This window comes from Vanessa tameamea, chromosome 20 (assembly GCF_037043105.1).
Source record: "Vanessa tameamea isolate UH-Manoa-2023 chromosome 20, ilVanTame1 primary haplotype, whole genome shotgun sequence".
NCBI lineage: Eukaryota > Metazoa > Arthropoda > Insecta > Lepidoptera > Nymphalidae > Vanessa > Vanessa tameamea.
The window spans coordinates 1,538,425-1,562,010 of NC_087328.1; the positions used below are offsets into that span (position 1 = coordinate 1,538,425).

Sequence of the window (23,586 nt, forward strand, 5' to 3'; positions counted from 1 at the left end):
TGTTCTGAGGCACAACCCATACAACATCACAATCTATGGGAAAGTTATTCGTGGAATGAACGATAAGAGTGTACTTCCTCCGGCATCTGTCTCTCTCTAACCTTTGCCTTGATCGTTACATGGAAAGGGACGCAGCGACTCAGGAATGTCCCTTTAGAATTTTATTATTCATCGAAAGTAGCTTGTAGGTACTCAGAAATTATGTTATTTGTAAATGAAAACAGAGACGCCGTTAAATTTGCATAGTAATTTCAACTAATCATCGCGTGAAACCGCTGTATGTAACAATAAAAATATATAATTATAAATAAAAAAAATATATATATAATTTCTGTTAAATATTATTTTATTTCTTAACCAATTCTCCTAATTCAATACGTTTTATTGATATGTAAAAACATTTTTCATAATTACATGTTATTAGTAATTATATAATATTGATCGCAATTTCATTTTAAAATGTCAGACACGACATTATAAAATTACGTAAACGTATTTTTTACTCAGATAATATCTGTAAGAGATGTAATCGAAATAAAATATCTCGTTAAATGTAAATAAAAACTCAAAACAGTTAGATATTTTTTTTTTGTTTAAATCATCAGTTTAACAAATTACAGCCTTTCCGTGGGACACCCTCATATTCGTCAGAAGTGTTATTATATAACGAGACACGTTTGGAATGATCACTTGGATGTTACAATATAGTGTGGTAGGGTTATGTGCTTTGTGTGCCCGTCTGGGTAGCACTCACTCATCAGATATTCTACCGCTAAACAGTAGTACTCAGTATTGCTGAGTTCCGGTTTGCACGGTAAGTGAGCCAGTGTAACAGGCACAAGGAACATAGCATCTTAGTGCCCAAGTTTGGCCGCGCATTGGCGATACAAGGTACGGACTGGCGATGTAAGGAATGATAAATATTTCTTACGACGTTATTGTCTATATGTGGTGGTGACGTCTAACCATCAGGTGGTCCATTTGCTCGTCCAGCACTCTGTATAATAAAATAAAAATGCCTGTTCGTAGGATAATAGTACGGTTGCAATACTGAGTGAAGTTATAAACAAGTCTTATTCTGACGTCATCTGACACTCTAAGTCTTACGCTCGTAAGTTTCAGTTAGCCTCTGCCGTGTACCGAGCGCTAAGATGTTTATACTTTAAAATTTAACAGCATTAAGAAAGCACTGTTTTATTCGTATTTACCTACAGCCGTCGGTTTTGCGATCGATTACTTTCCTGTGTGAGGAAATAGAGAGTGTCCTTTCGCATACTTTAAGTACTTTAACACCTACGCAGTTGTGTCGTCTCGGTCTAGAGTGGTCGCTATAGCTGATATCGTATAGAGGGATGTTATTATAACTGGATCACAATATATCTTCAATCTAAGTTTCATTATTAATGTTAGTTGAATATTAGTGGATATTAGTCATTAGAAAATAAGTTCACACAATTAAAATGATTAGTATTATCAATTTGTTAAATTTTTAATATTTATTATAAAAGATTACGAACCGCAAACGATATCTGTAGCATTTTTATATGCAATTTTATTAATAATATGTTTATGGCAGTACCTTAAAATGAAGGAAATTCGGATCCCTTCTTTTTTAAAATAAATACATAACAAAATACATATATAAATAATATAATCAAATTAAAATAAAGGCATAGAATCTAGATGATCAATAAATCTGTTTTCATATGAACTTTAACTTTAAAATATTATTTCTTAGAATATAAAAGTGACAGAAATGTACTAGTCTAGTTATACGTCAAGCCTACTATTCATATGTAACGAACGATACGGTAACATCTTTTATCCGACCACTAAAAGTGTACATTTTTCTATAAAACAACTTCCAGTTTTGAGAACCTCTCGAAATGGGCTGGTTTTTACCTACACGACCGTAATTTTGATCTTTAATAATTCCACAGTAAAGCCACTTCAAGTTCTGCAAATTCATACGAAGTAGAGACAAGTAAGGTTGTCTTCCTCAGATGTTTGTTGAGGAGTGTGTGCGAAAGGGACGGAGAAGCGGAGCTTGAGTCTCGCTAGCGGGACATCGACCAGCAGCTTTCAGAAAAACTTTGCTTGAGAGTAATAGTGTTGTAACTTTAAAGAATATAATTTTTTATCAATGGTTCTTTTATTTATTAAGTAAATTAAGTTTCCATTTTTAACCCTAAGAAAAATCATTATTAATTCTGAAATTGCAGCATTCGTACAATGCAATGCTAAATTATTTGATAAAGCGTATTAGTTTAAGCATTATTGTTGTATAAAATTCGCTTCAAATTCAGTTAATCAAAAATATTCGTAATAAATTACCAAGTTACAACGCATCTGTACTGAGGTTACTTGCCCCGTGGACATCGACAAAAACCGTGCAGCCTGCGTCGTCACGTCTGTGTGCTGCCGTGTAAAGATACACGCACACAAACAAAGACGCATACCGACAGCGCTCGCGCAGGAGAAACTAAGTTTTGCATTCAACACTCAGTTGTAAAGCAACTTTTAGGGTCATCAAACGTTTTATTGAGACCCTTTATAACTTCACGCGTCAAATATCATTCAAATCAACTAAATATATCGAATGTGACAGGAAACGGGATTAATCTAGTGTTTTTGAAACGATACAACGTGTTCTGTATACGAGTTAAGTGATGCTGCTAAAAGTGTAGTGCAATGGTTATACCTAAGTGTGTCATGGGAAAATATTTAATATGAAAATGTGGAAAAACATTTTCTACGCGAAATCTGTAAGGAAAAAGGGGTGCGGGGAATAGGTGAGTGATATTCTATCATTACTTTGACGGTGCTCGCTGGCGACTTCGTTCGTTCTGTCCATTAAAGTGCTACTGTTCGGTTACACTGATGAATTCCATGCGATACCAGTTTATTTGAACAAGTTGAGTATGTGTGGAGGTTTGAGAATAATTTAGCTTGATTTAGAATATGAAAGTATTTGTTTTGTTAATTATCTTATTGTATCTTTAACAAACACAATGTTAATTGTGTTTGATAATTATCATTGAACCGAATAATTAAACTAATTGTAGAAAAAAAAACAAAAGTCGGTTTGAAAATTGTGTTGTGTACGTATACATACAAATTTATCTTCTTAATATATAAATAATGGTTAGTATTATGAGACTTAATAAATATAAATAAAGAAAAAGAAAGAAGAAAAAGCATTCATCTAATTTAAAGTACATATTTATAAACCAGTTTTGAATATATATACGCATATATATAAGGAATTGATGTTGTTTCTAACGATTTATTTCTCAGCGCTTGTCACTTTATTGCAAACTAATATTATATTCTAAATATCTTTACTATATAACTCTCAGTTTATAACTATTAACAAAATCATATAAAGACGTCTTTAAAGAGTTTCTTGATGTGGCGTCAGATTATTGATCTGAGTAGAATCTAATTTTAATATTTTTTCTAGCTTTACTTACTGTAAACTTACTTTACTTGTTACTTACTGTACTTTGTTACGGTATATTAATCTGTAAAATTTCATAGGTATAGGGGACATAAAAGCGTGGATTTAGTATTTGTTGATTTTAATGCAGGACGTATCAATTTAATTGTATTTAAATAACATAACGTCTAAGTTATTTAACGGAATACAGAAGTTCATAAAGATGTTTGCTGGTTATATTCGGTAGAATCTACATTCCGAACCGGTTGTACCTTTACATAAAATATAAACTTGTAATATTACTAATCAAAAGTTCTAGTAAGAGTCTATTTAAATAAAGTATTTATTCATTTCAATTTAATCTTCGGTAATTAATTCAAAAGATTACAAAAGCATAATTGTATTGGTAATTATTATTTATTTTAATTGGATTACTAAATAATCCTATGTCAGAAAGGATGTATAGTTAGTTATATACGTTAGTTAGTTCGTATATGTTTAATCCAGGATTTGTCATACCTACATATGTTGATCGAGATCGCATTCTGTGTTAGGGTCAAACTTAAATGGTCGTACAACATCTGATTCAAGGCAAATGGTCTGTTCTAAATACCTTTTATTATTATTGCATTAAATTAGTGAACCTTTAGATATCACGACTGTACGAATATATGATTATCAGATAATATATTTTTTTTGAAAATATCATAACGTCAAATTTTACTGTCGCAACTATCAAAATTAGTTTGAAAGCTAAGATTTTTATAGAATATTTGATTTGATTTTTTATATGATTTTTTTAAAGGAATAGTAGCAATGGCCGTATTAAGGAATTATTAATATTTTACCACTTCAATTAAGTTTAAAGTTTGTACTAGGAGTGGGGATAAACATAACCCAATGGGTCAGGATTGAACTTACGACTTTTTACATCGCTAGGCGGCTCGTTAACCCTAGCTCTATGTATATTATGTGTATTACTGTGAAATCCTTGGTTGAGAATTGAGATATGTACAAATTAATCAATTAAATTTTTAGTTTATGATTAGTAGTCTTGTTTTATGTCATACAGGGAGGCGGACTGGCAAAGCTCACCCTGATGATGGTGGTGATGATGGTAATCAGTCACCACTGCCAATAGATATTTTAAGAAGGATTAATCATTCCTCATATCATCAATGCGGCAACAAAAGTCAATGTCAATAATCTTTATTCCAAAAATCTATCAACAGTTCGGAATCAAACGACTCGGACCTGAGAAGAACGGTGAAGGAAATTGAGCAGGATTTTTATACAATTTTGTCATGTTTAAAAATTATTGCTTTCATATATTAATGATAAAAAATATTTTTCGTTATTTGAAACAGCCTGGAGTAGATCATTTCATTCCCAAAGTGTGCAATCACCAACCTTGGGAACTAAGACGTTATGTCCTTTGTACACTGACTTTGTTTACTAGTAGAGCTGTTATATATATGTTGTATAGTATAACGTATGTGTCTGTAGTTATGATATTTTTCTCGGGCTATTGTTGCTCTTTTATAACATGTAGTAAAATTAAACTGTCCTAGCGTATGTTCTATTCGGATGTTGAATTTTAACAACAAATCCAGCCATCACCTCTAATATAGACGAGGATTCAGTCAAGTTTTGGGACTTTTAAAGTAACGTTTTATAGTTTATAGGTACGACCACAAATAATGGGTTTAAGAGAGAATGAGAAAGAAAGAGAAGCAGTTGTGATTACTATTTTATTTTCCGTTATATATACGGGGCAGGCGAGCATTCTACCATCCACTGATACAAGGTCTTTGTCGCTTGGGTAGGTACCACCTACTCATCAGATATTCTATCACTAAACAGCAGTACTTAGTATTTTTATATTCTAGTTTGAAAGGCAAGTGAGCCAGTATACACACACAAGGGACATAACACCTTAGTTTTCAAGATTTATGGCGCATTGGTGATGTAAGGAATGGTTAATATTTGCCATAGTCTCTGGGCGCTGGTGACCACTTGCCACCTATCTGCCTAAATACATTAAAAAAATTATGTTTATACGCGTGCTATTCATTACCAATCTGTTGCAACGTGCAATTTTGACATTTCTCGAGAGGTACACGAAGAACACGTCTAGAACATTCTGAGGTAGTTATCGCCAAGTCGAACAATGTATATATAGATTAGCGAATTAACGAATCGATAAGAACATCGCTACTAGCGAATCACACAACGCACACCGATTTTCGTATTCCTTAAGAACTGATATGAGCCGAGATGGCCCAGTGGTTAGAACGCGTGCATCTTAACCGATGATTTCGGGTTCAAACCCAGGCAGGCACCACTGAATTTACATGTGCTTAATTTGTGTTTATAATTCATCTCGTGCTCGGCGGTGAAGGAAAACATCGTGAGGAAACCTGCATGTGTCTAATTTCAACGAAATTCTGCCACATGTGTATTCCACCAACCCGCATTGGAGCAGCGTGGTGAAATATGCTCTATACCTTCTCCTCAACGGGAGAGGAGGCCTTAGCCCAGCAGTGGGAAATTTACAGGCTGATTTTATAATCAGTTTATAATTATCAGTTTATATTTATAATAAGTTCTTATGAACTGATGTTATTTATTTCAAAAACAAGCAAACGGTCTGTTTATAAGTCCAATACAAAATAGGTCGACTTGATTCTGAGATTAGCGCGAATAAAGGACAGAGAGACGTGGCCGTGGGGCTGTCTGACTAGTTTTCTACTATAGATTTATAATTATTGTAAACGTCAGTTATTGTAAAAATATTCAAATTCCATTAAATTTTAAAATCGCTTCATAATGTTACCTAAATATGTTAATTATGTTTAAAACCTATACAATATATCCTATTACAAATACTATTTATTCATTTAGTGTGATCGTTTGTATTTCGCCGCCAATATTAAAAGATAAATATATTTTATATACAGAGTGTTCCAAAAGTTGTAATATTGCAATTAACAAGACAGCTCATTATCACCTCAACAATCACGTATTCTATCGCCAAATAGCTATGCTTAGTATTGTTGCGTGGCTAGTTTGAAGGGTGACTGAGCCAAGAGATATAACATAACTCCCAACGTTGGTGGCGCATTGGTGTTTAAGGAATGGCGCTGGTGGCCACTCACCATCAGGTTGGCCATTAGGTCGTTGTCCTAATTGTGTAAATATAAAAAAACGAGATGCGTCGTGAAACACTATTGAAACGAAGTCGCTTTTTTCTGTATTATCATCACGATCAGCTTGTGTTATTCCACTGCTGGACGTAGGCCTCCCCCAAGGCGCGCCACGGAGTCCGATGTTCGGCCCTTCTCATCCATTTTCTACCGGCCACCTTCCGTGTATCGTCGCTTCACCGTGCCGCAGGGTGTCCTACACTACGCTTGGCGATTCGCGCCCCAACGGCTATCAGTTCTTCTACAGATGTGATCGGCCCACTGCCACTTCAGCTGGCTCATCCTCTGAGCTATGTCAAACACTTTCGTTTTTCTGTATACTATGTATTTAATAACAGACACAATGAAATAAATTAACAACGTTAGAGAATTATTAAACGACAAGAAATAAAACTGTTATTTATTCAATCACGTGACAATTAAAACAATAACAAAAATGAATTGAAAATAAAATTCTATACAATAGAAAAAGACAAAGTTAAGCAAAAGTCGCCAGGTTTAAAGCTTAGCGTTTCTTCCTTACGTGATGATTTCGGCCATTTTACTCCACAGTAAGCCGAGCAAAAAGAACATCGTTCCAAAAAAAAAGAAAGGCTAATAACTCTTACAGTGATAGAATAACCAAATATAACCTCAAATAAAGTATCATAATGTTCACGATCATGATATTTTTCATAAAAATGTATAAATTTATGTACTAGGATAACTTTTTATCTTTCCTCTGTGTGGGTGGACTACGCGAGATAAACTACGAGCGTTTCTCACGACTTCACTTCTTTGAAAATCTTTGAGTTTAGGTAAATTGTTTTTTCCCTTACAAATATATTGAATTATCTTCTAAAGGTGTTAATAGATAAATTCTTCAAGTACTTATTTATTAAGCGATTGTTCCATCTCTACATCATATAAAAAAAAAGTCGCTTCCCGTCGTCTGTACTTTTAAATCTTTTAAACTATGCAACGGATTTGATTGCGGTTTTCATCAATATAATCAGAGTGATTTTAGAGGAAGGTTTATATATAAAAGTGACATTTTGTTACAGTCATGTATGAACCACTACCGGGCTAAAGTCTTTGTTCTTGAAGAGAAGGTTATCAACTCAATGCGGATTAGTGGATACACAGTGAAAAGTTTTCGTACGACTCAAGCACGTTTTAATGTAATGCAAACACAGTCGTACTATTCAGGACTTGAATCCACAATCATTGGTTAAGAATCTTGTGTACCACTGAAAGCTTGCTGCGAGATTTACCTGTAAAATATTAGTAAATAGGTACCTAAGTATATAGCGAGTGCTCGAATCTCGCGACAAGATTATATATCATATAAATTGTGTTATGACATTGTTGATGGTAAAATTTTAGAAAAGGAAATGTTTATTTTATTAAATAAGCTAACAAAGTAAACGAAAGAATACTTTAAGTGTCGAATAGGAGTGGAAAATCCGGTGATACTTGACTTATTTTATTTATATTAATAAATATAGGCGATTGTAAGGCGTCTATTTAATTCTAAAATTATTAATCAGACTAAGGAACTTCTTCGTAACCAAAATGGTAATTGCTAATAAAAAAAAAACTATTTAATTTCTCCTCTTTGAACATTTATATGTCTAGACTATCAAAGGTGAGAACATGTCGAAAAAATAGTGGCCAGCGTTTGGTCACTAAGAACACGCACACTAGTAACGTTCTATGACGTTTGGTGTGTGTCAAACGTTGCTATCACGCACACCGAGATAATAAACTTACGATCATTAAAAAAATATATTTTATTTTTATTTTATAAATTATAGATGTCAACCGAGTACTAAAGATGTCAGCGTCATATTGGAAAATATTTCAATTATTTTGGCGGCGTATTCTTTTCGTATTCAAATTGATAGATAACACCATTTTCTATAATACATTAAATATATGTTAATATATATTATATAATATTTCCGAAGCAGTCTTATGTATTTATTTTGTCTTTCAAATTAATATATTATCATTTATAACATATATTTTCTGCATTTATTTAAATAATTAAGTTTAATAATTTCATTCCTCGTGTCATGAAATCTGATGTTTTGAACTGTTTCATAAGCTTAGAGGTTATCTTATACGTAAGATCATCTTGATTTTCTGAGTTCGAATACCATTGTTGTTGAATAATATTTTTTATTTTATCAAGAAATTTCTTGGTGTTGGTTATTGAATATTTTTACTACAATGCTTAATGGTTACAATGTCTAGTGAGACTTTGTTTTTAATATATATGTAGGCGGACGAGCATATAGGCCACCTGATGGCACTATAAGAAATATTAACCATTCCTTGCATCGCCAACGCACCATCGACATTGGGAACTAAGATGTTACGTCACTTGTGCCTGTAGTTACATTGGCTCACTCACCTTTCGAACCGGAACATAGCAATACGGAGTACTTACTACAGTTTGTTGGTAGAATATCTGATGAGTGGGTGGTACCTGTTACAGGATCGATCCTGACCCTTTTGTCATCCCCATTCCTAACACAAGTGATAAGCTTTAAAGGAGGAAATATCAGTAATTCCTTCATTAATTCTAGATAATTCTAATATTCTTATTTTTTTATATTCATGTATTCGGTTGTTTTGTTTTGAATATCGTTTGGTTGTATTCGCCTAACCTTACAGTAATCTAATTTCATTGTAAACTTAAATTTTAAAAGGTTACCTCTAAGAGGTTATGTACTCACGATACGAGTCGATGTAGAAAAAGTTCATTGGTTTTCTATGTTGTCTTGGGTCTGGGTGTTTGTGGTACCGTCGTTACTTCTGATTTTCCATAACACAAGTGCTTTAGCTACTTACATTGGGATCCGAGTAATGTATGTGATGTTGTCCATTATTTATTATTTATTTTATTTATTTCTTTGGACAAATAATAACCTACTTGTTTTAGTATGAGTTTCCTGAGTGTTTAACCTTTCCCTTGTATATTTGTATTTATATTATAGAGTCTTCATTGTTTGGATATTTCATATAGTTAATATATTTCATGATTTTGATGCCGCCTGGTTATAAAAATATGCATGTTTTCACATAAAAACACACTATACAATAATTATTTATTCAAAGAATGAATACAATAAAATAATTTATATTATCGTATTAGGTGCATAAAAAAACCAAGCTCACTTTCTTAAATTTCATTGACTTAGCTGTGAAAGTGTAACGAACAGACAGAAAGAGTCGTTTTTTCATTTATTAAAATATAACTATTTGTACGTTTTAAATATCAAATGTTATAAATAATTTGAGGGATGTTGAGTGTCTCCGTCTAATTATATTTTAATTAAATGTTCAGCATCGGTGTACTTTCTATGGCCTTACCGTATAGTGTGACTGTGGATTGGCAATCTGCCAGGATTCTAACAAGATGAGGCTCAATATAATAAGCTTTCCAAAGCACGGAGCGTTGCTTTGTAATTGCACACTCTTTTTTATTTTAAAAGTACTACCACTTTTCTTGAAAAAATACGCGTATAAAATAGGAAAGCAGTCTGACTATTAGGTCATCGGATGGTAAGTGGTCACCACCACCAGTTAATTTTTCTTAGGGTCAATGACACTAAGAAAAATTAACTATACCTCACATTGCCAATATCATTCAAACTTACGAAATAAATAGTTCCTTGTGTCTGTGATTTGATTGGCTCTAGCCCTTCAAACTGGAACACAAAAACAGTATTGCTGTAATGACGGTAAAATATGCTTACAATACACTATCAAGTATCAACTCCAAGTACCACTCCTGTTCCTAGGAATTTCTTCACTCTACGATTCGACTGGAATATCATGAGCAAGCTAGTCATTTGACTAACATGACACTAAAATGCACAGACTTAATAAACATATTGAATTAAACGTGTTCCGACAAATAATTAAGGCTCGACGAAGTCTGCATGATTTATACGGATCATGATTTCACTTCAAGTTTTGCAATTAATTTTCTAAAAACGAGTTCACATGAGCGTGGAAATCTTTAACCAGATAAATGATAGATTTAACTCCGATTAGAATTATCACGCTAATCTCGTTAAGATATTTAAAATAGAGCTCTCAGTGGCTTAATGAATTTATGTATAGGTGAAGCACTTAAGGCGAATGTTTATTTAAATATTTATTCATATTATGCAGTATTAGGTCAAAGAGTCAAGATGTCCTAGTAGATAGAAGACCTGGATCTTTAAGATTATGGGTTCAAATCTGGAAAGCCAAGTTACCACGATCTTGACAGCTTTAAACTGATAATGGTTATTGTTGCCCATTAAAATATAAAATCATTTATATAATTACGACGCAGCTCATAAGTCGTTATTACAGTAAAATCTTAAAATAAACCAAATCTTTAATCTTTCCCCTGTGCCTGTAGTTACACTGGCTCATCAACAATACAAAATATTGCTGCTTGGCAATAGAATATTTGTTGTTCAAAGCCATACCGAGCAGTAAATTATTTATTTCACATAGAACATTTAAGTTGCTCAATCTATGACCAAGTAATATTTAACTATTGTAAACAGAAGTTTTTGATAAGGATCAGGACATTTTAATCCGAACCGTTGATATGTTCTTAAAAACCAATAAACAAGTGCGACACTCATATTGAATAAGGCTTAATTAAGGCCTTATTCAATATATCTTATATACTCAGATAAAAGTGCTTAAAAGTAATCTAGCGTAAAGTCGAATAAATTGTCTTCCAATGGTAATTGACTCTACAACTTATTTAACACGCCTCGAAAAAAAATATTTATTTTTTCATGACGTGTTTATCTACAAATGTAGTGTTTAGTAACCTAACCTAACGGGTTATTGTCGATTGTTTTCTTAGTAATGTTTTACTGTTTACTGAATGCTGATAGTGGTCCCGTTTTCGACGAAGAATGGCCAACCGCGCAGGCAATACTATGAAGCTCAAGTGAATGTTCAAACACAGGTGCATTATTTATTCCTTCACTCTCGTCATCTTATAGGATGGTAACAAGACTGGAGGGAGCTTAGGGAGTTTTGACCACTTACCACCAGTTGACCCTTTTGGCTGTCTGTTTCTATTACATAAAAAAAACTTCCAAAATTTTGCTACTACTACAAATTTATTTAAATTATCTAATTTTGTCGGTACTTTCTTTACACCCAGGATCCCAGGATCTGATTTAAGGTCCACCTACAAGACGGTCACACCTAATAACATGAACATTTTACCTTTACTTTCAAGTGGCATGCCAGTGGGCGTGCTAAACATCAACGTTTATGAGATAAGTTTCTAAATGAATGGGTTTACTTTTCTGGGTCAGACGTATCGTTACCAGTGCATTGAAGCTATCGGATATTCACGTCATAACAAGTTAGAAAGCTTCTCAGATAAGGCGCTTAAAGCATTCTTTTCGGATATGACTTGTCGTTGTAGATATGACATACGGTATTATGTGACAGTTACAATTTGTTTTGAACTAATCTGGTAACAGTCGTATTGTTTTGAAAGTCTTGAGGATTAAGGCTACGTTGACTAAATAGTTGTCGCTTTGTATTAATAGAGTAATATTATGATGTCTGACATTTTTTAGATTTGACTGTAGATAAATGTCTCCTTAGTACGTCTGTGTATATGTTCGCTTGTTTTTTTTAAATTTTATAGTGAATTTTGATTAGGGTTTTACCATAAAATTATTTTTTTGGGATGACGTATTATTTTAAAAGATATCAAAATAAATAAATAGTTAAGTTTTAATGTTTGCTTATCAAGTTGTTAACGTTGCTGATTTTGACTAAATTAATAGAGATAAATAATTTGAATGACGTTCTGAATAAAGCCTAAAACAAATTTCGTAATAGCATGTACACTTTGTAGAAAACTTTCAGTAAATATTTTAGTCATTTATTACTATGACTGATGATGAAAACTAAATGTTACTTCAATTTCGTTGAGGTGGAAAAGTCACTTTTTGTTATCAATTTACTTGATGCCCTTGTGCAAGCCCGTCTGGGTAGGCACCACCCACTCAAAATATATTTTACCACCAAACAGCAATTAAAGGATGAGTGCGCCGTACAGAAACAACGGACAATATCTTAGAAACCACGATCTAAGGAAGGCTCAATATTTCTTACAGTGCCAATGTCCATAGTCGGTAGTGACCGCTTACCATCAGGTGGTCATAAGTATATCATTAAACATTTTAATATAAACGTATAAAAACTCAATGTTATTTTTCAACTAAAGTGCACTTTCTGTTATTTTTGTGATCGGTTGTTTGTTTTTAAAAGCTTTTATGTCAAATGCGTTTATTTATTGAGCTCGTGTTAGTTGTTTCCCATAGCCCTGCGAATAAATTTAATAGTAAGAATTTTAGTTGAGAAATTTAATTTAAATTTATATTATTGATTTAATAATTCTTGTACGGGTCTAATTAAATTATTATATTTTGATTTAAATTTCGAGTCAATAATCCTGAAGACAAACTATTTATAATGTAATCAAGTGTTACTGTAATATTCAGATTTATCTCTAAAATTAACTTTTTTGTCCTGTACATTATTATAAAACTAAAGATTTTATAGTTAATAGCACAATATGTCAGATATTATGATCGCCTCCAGGTGTACATAAAAAAATATATGTTGTAGGTGTAATAATTGACAATATTAGATGCTGAGTTTCTTTAAGAACTTTTCTTACTTCAGTATATATGTTCGAACCTCTGCTAGATTTTTGACAATCAAGTGCCACGATAGCCATTGTGGATTTAGCATTGAATGTTATGTAACGCAAGAGTGAGGTACAGAATGGTACAGTTCGTCGATACGTTGTGAGCACAGACATATATCTATTTGAATGTATAAATCATATATTTATAACAAATATTTATAACAAACCACGACCTCCGTGGTCGAGTAGTGTGTACACCGGTTTTAATGGGTACGCCACTCCGAGGTCCCGGGTTCGATTCTCGGCCGAATCGATGTAGAAAAAGTTCATTAGTTTTCTATGTTGTCTTGGGATCTGGGTGTTTGTGGTACCGTCGTTACTTATGAAATTCCATAACACAAGTGCTTTAGCTACTTTGAGATCAGAGTAATATATGTGATGTTGTCCAATATAAATAAAATAATAATTATTATACATATTGGAGTTCTGTAGAACACTGTGCTCACAACTAGCATGCTCATTTCTAGCATACATTATAGCTTGTCATGCCCGTTGCAAGTGTAACGTTACGATAATATTTTAGATCAGTCACGAGTTTATGTTAGATAAAGATTTCAACATACAAACATGACATACCAATTCAAATAGAATATTCAATTCGTATTGGTACGTGCTACTGTTTATAAATTTCCTGTTATAGTTAAAACGATTACAAAGTAAATTAATGGTATAATGTCTTTTAATCTAAATATAGGTCATTAAAATTCACCTTGCGTGGCAAAACTCATTATTTCACACAACACGCTACTCGTGGGAACTGGTAATATTTTGAAGATCTTAATTAACAGTAATAACTCTTATATGAATAGAAATAGAGGTTATATTTAAGCTACGAATTATTCAATCGTTAGTTTTGGATGAGATACACTTTAGATTCAGTTAATCATTTATCCAATTTATTTGTGTTAAAGATTCGAATATTTAAAGTTCATAAGATCATGTTTTTCGTTTAAAACGATTTCGGTATCTGGAAATGTTACTAAAATTATTTATAACCACTTCACAGAATATTCAATTATTGCATTTCTCAATGTGTACATTTAGCTGTAACAATGAAATCATTACGGAAAGGACCCTTAGTTTATAAGTATGTTATTTCAAAATCAAAATATTATTTATTTAAGTCGGCTTATAAAATCATGTTCCAATATTAAATTAAATATAAAGGTACCACCGGTTCTGACTACAGATTCCAACGGGAAGGAACAGGAAGGAACTTAGTATTTACTCTTTTTTACTAATCAATGTTGGTATTCTTAGAATTTAAAATATGGTGTGCATTATTTAAATTTCCTTCCTAATTTCATTAGAGTTTTCACGGTCTTCTTTGAATGTATATTTGGCCGACATGGCTCAGTGGATATAACGGTGATTACGGATTCAAATTGGGCTAAGGTGCTTTGTAACCGTGTAAGCAATTTGTTGTGAATCATGAGCGAATTTATTTATAGTATAATTCACCTCAATCCCGCGGTAAAATCTGCCTTGCGTTCGGTCGAGTGGCCTTACACTAGACAAACGAGGCATAGTAAAATATCCAAATCCTAAAATCAGAAAGGAGCCTTCCATCATTTATATATAGATCAAATCAGAAAGGCTCTAAAATTGATCCTTGCGGAACGCCCATTATTTGGATAAACCTCTGTATTTGCGATACGTAATATACTAATGATAAAAATAATTATTCGGAATTCAAGAAATATTTTAAATACCAAACACAATTATTTTTCTCGATTCTAAACTATTTTAAATTAAAAGTAAAGATTTATAAAGCTATGATTTTTGTTAGAAGATACTATCACTGCTGGTCAATTAAATTGACATAAAGTACTACGTACATACGTACAAGTTGCAAGGGTCATGCCGAGCACTCGTAAATACCAGTAACTTGTTAACCGTATCATATGTTTATAGATGTTTATAAACATTGAACATCAACTATACAGCCAGCTCGAGACATGCTTTTGATTAAGTAACATACAAGCCATGTGTTTTATTTCTAATTAAAACAAACTATATGTTTGTAGTTTATTTGTGTGCGTTAGTTAAATAATTCTTCATTTGAAAATTATTGGGTTGTAAAGGTCGTCATTAGATATGGGCAATTAAATGAGTTAAACCTGACAGGCTGGAAACCTACAGAAATTTTAATAGGCTTTAAAACAGCTAGGTCTGCAGTATTTATTTTGAAACATATCTATATTTTATACGATCTGAGATGACTCAGTGGTTAGAACACGATCTTCTCTCATCTCAATGATTTCGGGTTCAAATATGGCTAGATTTTATACATATAATTTATAGTTTAAGCCTCAACGACTGAATAATATTACAATAAGAAAAAATATCGACTGAATACCTCAGCGATACTATTATACAATGTTAACTTACTTAGAATTTTTAACTTTCACATCAAAGAACATAAACACGGTAACATAATATTTAATTTAAAATTTATTCAGTTGTAATTTCTATCTCGTTATAGAATTCATTAGAAATTTCAAAACAAAACAAATTCATAAAACTAGCAGTTCCCGTCAAGCTGGTCATGTTTATTAAGTACTTAAACATTCGAGCACATTTAAAACAATTTATAGCTATGATAATTATAACAATTGACCATTATTAATTCTAAACGGCTTGAAATTTGATACTCTGTAACTTAAGTTCTATTAATATGACTGTTTCGATTAATTTTATGAGAGTTTTGTTTGGAATACTCGTGATTATATTGATGGTATTAACGATTATATTGACGGCGGTCCAAAGGTTGGCTAATGTTAAGTTATAAGGTGCTTCATTTTAATAAATATATTTTTTCAATTCCATTGTAACTTGCTGATTGATATATTGTTATACCATAATTTATAAGGAGAAAATAATTATAATTTTTGTCAGTTGTCAAATAAATTTACATAAAAAAAAATCTTGTTCACTATGTATTTTAGCTTTAATTTAAAGTACAATTACCGTGTACCTTGTTACTTTTGTTAGTAATTCATAATAAATAAATAAATAATTATTAACACCTTAATATCCCAAGCCAAGAATGTACGTACAGCACTTTTAGTTGACTTAAAAAACGAGGCGTTTTTGATTCGGTTGCGTTCTCTTTTATTATGTGACGCGTGACTTCGCCCATTGTGAAATGATTTTGTTGATTATTTTTTTATCTATTAAGCTATTATGATTTTGATTGGATTAGTCATATTAGAATTTTAAAAAGTTCTGCCTCGCACAACCACTCTGTGGAACCAGCTTTCGCCGGCGGTTTTTCCGAACCGATACGACTTATGAACCTTCAAGAAAAGAGCGTACTCTTTCCTGAAAGGCCGGCAACGCACCTGCAAGCCCCCCGGTGTTGCAGATGTCCATAGGCGGTGGTAGTCACTTTCCATCAGGTGAGCCTCCTGCTCGTTTGCCACATCTACTATAAAAAAAAAAAAAAGGGTGGAAATCTACAGCCAATTCCAATCACAGCACCAGTAAACGAGTTCCACATTTAATTGAATAATTAATGTACGTCGTTCATTATGGATTCGTGAAATATGTTATAATATCAAATTTGGAATGTTGGCGAAGCTGTTATAGAAATGATGGAAGTGAAATTCATTCGTCAATCGATTTCCCTAGCCGGCGACGTCTCATTTGAGTTGCGCGCTTAAACAGATGTCACTCATACTTATAAACTAATTATAACTGCCTTAAATTAAAAAAAATGTATGTATTTAAATATACTTAAATATTATTATTGTTCCGAATAAAAAGTGTATTTATATTTTTGCACATATGTTTTGTATCTGTTGTGACATCCAGAATATGGATATTTGTATTTTTTTTTTTTCGTATTTCACTTTAACAAGGCCTGCGCTGGCGCCATTGTGAAACATTTAAACGCGTTATAGATCTATTTACTCAGGAATTCGTGAACTCCACTTTAAATTATCCGTAGCGTTCATTAGTTTTGAGTGACGCTCGTGCTTATAAGATATTTATTTGGTGGCAGGGCTCTGTGCAAGGCTGTCTGGGTAGATACCAGCCACTAATCATATATAAGAATATAGGCGGTACACCGCCAAGCAGTACTTAGGGTTGTTATGTTCTGATATGAAGGGTAAGTGAGCTAGTGTAACTATAGGCATGAGGGACATAATAACTTAGTTCCCAAGGTTGGTGACACATTGGCGATGTGAGGAGTGGTCAATTTATTTACGGCACCAATGTTTGTGGGTATTGGTTACCACTTACTGCAGTTGGCCGATTTGTCCGTCCGCCTACCTATGCTATTAAAAAGTTATAAGATTGACATAAGAGGAAAGACCGCAATAAAAATACAAAATAGATTATATAATTACTATTGTTTTTTAAGATTGACATGCGGCTCAACGTTGACATGCCTTATCGAATAAATACATCAATAATATTTCGTAACTGTACTGTGTTTTCTGATTCACTATTAAATGCGGGAGCTTGCGGTCTACTAACATCGCTGGTACAGCTCCCGTATCGTGGTCCGGCGTCAACGCGGCCGCGGTTCATTCACATACATACATAGCATCTGTATAGATAATGTAACTCATAATAATGCAATAGTCATGCAAGAGGCAGGTGTTACGTGCCCTGTATCGGACACTGTAACCCTGCCGTGTTTGTAAAATTTCATAGTGATCGGTGAACAAAAAAAGAAAAAAAAATCTTCTGATACAACCTTAAATGTATTTTATGTACAAACTGTGGGCAAATAAAAAAAAACCAGAAATAAAAAACCAACTGACTTTTGAATTAAGAACATAAGTTAGGATTTAACTTGGCTGTTGTTAATGATGTTTCAATAATATTATATAATTATTACTACGAAATGATTCACAAACACTGAGTCATAGTTTATAGTTATAAACTAAGTTCCATTGTAACCTACGCTCTGTCTATTTGATATAATGAAGCTTTCTATTGTGCTATAAACTTAATTATTCATTAAACGCATTATGCATTTGTAACGAAGTGAGTTGTAGTTTATAATCAGGTGGAAGTACTTGTAAATTAGGCAAGATGTTCCAACAAGGAAATGTGAACTTAGATGAAGATTGGGGGTTTAATCTCAGGTAACAGTCATTTAATTTTCGTGTACTTATTTCATCTTGTTCGGCAGTATTAAACATCACAGTAATTATAAATTTGTTGGATGAAATTCTACCTTTTCCAGGCCGTGGGATATTGATTTGGTTGTTACAGTTTTATTATTGATTACAAAATACACATAACTGTAGTAATAATATATGTTATTTTGTATAATATGTGTATGTAGTGGTTTGATCATAACGCTGTTGATGATAACAATGATACCGGTCTTGAGATCAAACCCTTGAAAAATTCTGCATAGCCCGGAGTTTAGAAGATGGCGATGTTTTCTTGCTCGTGTATTGTAAAGAACTTCAAGAATAAAATATATACGACGTGGTCGTGTCGGATTTGATGTCCGATTCGATTACATCAGTAAGATAGTAGATTACTTGTGCAAGTGCACATAACTGTGTACTATAAATATGTATGTGATTCGTAGTACTAGTCTATGCTGCTGGCCACTGCTGTGCCGAAATAGATCAAGAGGAGGAGATCATCATTATCATTCATCATATCTTTATCGGAACTTAAGCTGCAAAATGGTACTTTTTACTTACTTTTCTTTGGCGACTTCAGTTGAATGGGACAGCGCACTAAAAACCTACGTATTAATTCGAATAAAATCAAATCAACATATATTACATTTAAGTAAGTTCTTACAAGAACTTTTGAATCGTAATTTTATAAGATTAACTATGCCTCGCGGTTTCGCCCACGTGCAATTTGGACTATACTAATATATATGACTGTTTCATATACTTTATTATAACACTCGACGTTTATGATTCTCTGTTGCTCTTCATGTTGGTTTATATCGTGAAATGATATCTATACTAATATTTAAAAAAGTTACTCTGTCTGTCTGTTTAGTTGTTGCTTTATCATGGCTAAACTACTGAAACGAATTAGATGGAATTTGGTATAAAGCAAGCTTGAACACCGAGGAAGGCCATGGCTACTTTTTTATCCCTAACGTCTGATGACCCCCTAAAATGCGAGCAAAGTCGCCGACAACTAGTAACCTATAACAATGTAATAATAAACTCCCACGCCATTGAAAGACTTTTTTTAACATACGTAATATAAGTTCTTCTATGTTTTTAAACAAACTAGTTTTCGCTTAAAAGTTAGGGAAGGCGGATATGTAGGTTTACGAGTAGGTATAAAAAGCCTATGTTTTCCCTTGGAATTTAAGCTTGGTTCGTTCGTTTAAGCGTAGACAGACAGACAGAGTTACTTTCGAATTTATAATATTAGTAAAGACTAGGTATTAAACGTCACTGTTACACTTTCGTGGTGTGTACTGTTATGTTATGTAATACTATATAGCCTTTCTTGATAAATGGGCTATTTAAAACAAAAATATTATTTGTAATCGGAGACCTTTTTAGATTAGCGCCTCAAAATAAACGAATAGCTCTTCTAAAGCCTCTTCAGCTGCTTCAAAATATTTAAAAAAAGAACGTTACGAATACAAAACAATTTTTTTGTAGAGAAAATTATATTTTGAATGTTAATATAAATATAATACTACCACTGGCTATTCGTAGACCGCCATTATGTTTCCATGTTGGTACCATTGAAACATTAAGACCATCTTGATCGTATAGGAAAAAAAAAACGATAACACCAAATAATCGAGTTTCAAATCTGATATTGCATTTGAGTAAAAAAAAACAAAAGTTACATAACCGGATCTTGTATGCGTCAAATGTGTTGCTTAAAATTATGTGACTTTATAGCTGTCAATCGTAAAAGTATATTATGCGGTATTTCTTATGACCGTTTTTTATGCCATCAGTTGGCGGACGGGTAAGTGGTCATCACTGTTCATAGACATTGGAACTGAAAGATTTTTTTATCATTTTTTACATTGTCTATGCTTCACAAACCTTGGGAACTGAGTTGTTATATTCCTTGGGCCTGTAGTTATACTGGCTCACTCACCTTTCAAACTAACACAAGGGTGCTAAGTATTGCTGCTCGGCGGTCCAAAATATGGTGAGTGGGAGGTACCTACCCAGAAGGGGTTACACAGAGCCCTACCTTGTGGTTGTGAATGACCGTACTTGGATTGTTTTCGTGAATCCTCGTTCCATTAAATGTTAAAATTATTTGGAATATGGAATACAATACTCTTTCCAAACGTTTATAATTATTTGTTTTGTTATCAGATATCAAATCAAAATATACTATATTCAAGTAGGCTCTTGCGAGCACCTTTGATATCATTTTCTATTTAAATTAAATTAAAAACTAACACCGGTTTCGAATGTTCCAGAATGTAGATTTTACCAAAAATGACCTTCAAGAATCTCAGTTGCTCATTTCCTAGGGCATTTTATATATGCATACCTGTTCCTTGTGATTAGATCGTCAGTCAACAAGTATTGGGATACTTCAAGACGTAATTGTGTAGAACTTCAAATAATTATATTAATTAACTATTAATTACTTTCACACACCACATACATATTAAAATAAGATCGAAAGTTAATTACACTTATTTTATAATTAACGACTCCCAAACAAAGCGGGCTCTCTCATTAGGAACTGATTTTCGAAAGGCAGCAAAAAGAAAATTAGCCATCACGTAGCCTTAATGTAACGATACTAAAATATATAGCACTTAATCATCCACCAAAGATCATAATTTATCATTAAACAGTAAGTCGAGGATTTTTTTTATTATTTAGAATTTTCTTAATGCTCCAGAGTCAAAAAAAGTCTTAAAGACTACCCAAGCGTAATTTCTTATTTGTTTTAATTTAGTCATTCCATTAAATATCTTTTGAATGATACATTTTTTAAGCGCTATCGTTTCTTTGTTTTTAAATAATACATATGATTATATATTTAAACTTTATTCGATAAACGCGACTGAATTGTACGAAAGGCGGATTTCACACCATTAAGATATTCTTGACCAGTCAGCCAAGCGGATATCATACCTTCTAAACAGGGTCGGATTAAATATGTCAGAGCTCCTAGGCCACTTCTCGAGGCACTTTTATCCTTTTCAAACTTCCTAAAATATATATTTTCTATCACTTCGTAATTTTATTCCTAATTACATTAGTTTTTATTTTTTATGGAGTTACCATCACCCTAATAAAAATAAATTCAACATTTATTTCGAATTAAACAAAAAAAATTTAACACCTTATTTTCACATGCTTGCCATTGGCTAGGCTAGTTGCCTACCAATGAATGATCTGGTCCCGCTTTTGAAACACACCGTAGAATTACGATTTTGACGGCGGTTAAAGCCTAAATAAAATGCGCAGCTATTAAGATTTCCGAGTAGGAAATGCTTGAGAAATGCGTATCCCGACTTTTGAATTCTGACGAATAATTATATAATCGATTGCTATCATATATTTTTTTTATATTATAAGTGTGAAATTGAGTTTGTTTATTTTTCACGTGCTAATTACCCAATTGATCAATTGGAAAATAAGCATGTACTCTGTCAAAGACATAGTGTAACCTCCCCCCCCCACACACACACACCATCAAACTCCCTCCCCTCCACAAAAGCGGATGAAGCCGCTGGCGGAAAATAGTCGAATATGAAACTTATATCATAAAATATTTACGAGTACTTAAACTAAATTAAAAATGAAGTCGCAAAAAATTTAAAGAATTTTACGGTGTCTAGTTTCATGTGAATGCAGCTTAGGTTTTTTGTCTAGCGCTTATATAGCTGTATCTATAAAAGGTGTTATTTTATTAAGTCCCGCAATCGCGTTAAGGCGGTGACTTTATGTCACCACGATTTACGATTGCAATTGGAATTCTAGGCACTGCTGGGTGTGCTGAGATCTAGAGTCGACTGATATGGAATTTTTTAAGTATTCAACTTCTAGTGCGGTAATAATTTCAACTATTTTTATAGTTATTATAGGTTAGCAGTTTTTTAAATTCATAGCATCTCACGTATAATAAATTTAAAATTCAAAAATGTATGAATAATCTGTATTTTTTTTATATGTGTAAACACTAACCAAAACGTGGTCAGTTTATTCGCCTGCATCTAAGATTTAAAAAAAAAATCAAAGAATTTACAAAACATTTAACAAGAGACGAACAAAGGATACTAAACAAAACGTTTAATGTCCGAAACTCATTTAACATAGTTAACAAGAAATAAAAGAACGGATACAACAAATAAAACTAAGGGTAAAGAACTGAACAGCAATACCAAGTGTATCTCAAACAGCCAATAAAATAGAAGACGATTTTACATCTGCGCCTACCATCGGTGTTACTATTTAAAATGCCATATACACAGACGAATAATTATATTTTTAATTGACAAGTTCGACCTTGTCCATGAAAATTCTATTTTTGAAATAGCCTAGTACTAGTATATTTCTTTACTATTGGTAATTGTATCTATCGCAGAAAATTAAAAAAAAAATAGTAAAAAGTTCGTGTCAAATAAATATCTACAGATTATTCCGTCAATGTCACTTCGGAGATGTAGATTGTGTTATCTGTATCGAAATGTCAGAATAATTTAAATAATTTAAAAAAAAAACGAAGAATAATGTGATGATAATCCACGTTTTAATATAATTAAAATAGGACGAAATAAAGTAGTTTTTTTTAAAGTAATAAGTAGGCGCACGGGCTGATAGACCACCTGAAGTGGCCACAGCCCATAGACGTTGGCGCTGTAAGAAATATGAACTGTTCCTTACATCATCAATGCGCCACCAACTTTGGGTACTAAGATGTTATGTCCCTTGTACCTGTAGTTACACTGGCTGACCCTTCAAAATGGAATACTAATAATACTAATACTAATTGCTGTTGTAACGGCAGAATATCTAATGAGGTTGACGATGCCTAACTAGATGGACATGAAGCAAGTAAATGAATTAAAATATTCAACCAGTTATCATAACTGAAAAAATTATAAATTATCTCAATAAAGTATAATCAATATCACACCGCGTTAACGTTAGGTCTAAGCAAACATAAAATTGTATGTAAATTGTGCCATTGAAGAACGTTTTATAGGCATCTAGTAGCTCCTGGTACGTAGACATACAACGCCTTAGAATGGGCTGGAC

The 23,586-nt window shown here is 32.8% G+C and overlaps 1 protein-coding gene across 1 annotated transcript in view; it reads left to right on the plus strand.

Annotated features, from left to right (window-relative positions):
- Positions 1 to 2,470: 2,470 nt before the first annotated feature.
- LOC113403833 (F-box/LRR-repeat protein 7) overlaps positions 2,471 to 23,586 on the plus strand; it is a 50,005-nt gene continuing 28,889 nt past the window's right edge. Inside the window, exon 1 of the mRNA XM_026644450.2 lies at positions 2,471 to 2,792. The gene's annotated coding sequence lies outside the window, so the exon portion shown is untranslated. The remainder of the gene's footprint in view (positions 2,793 to 23,586) is intronic.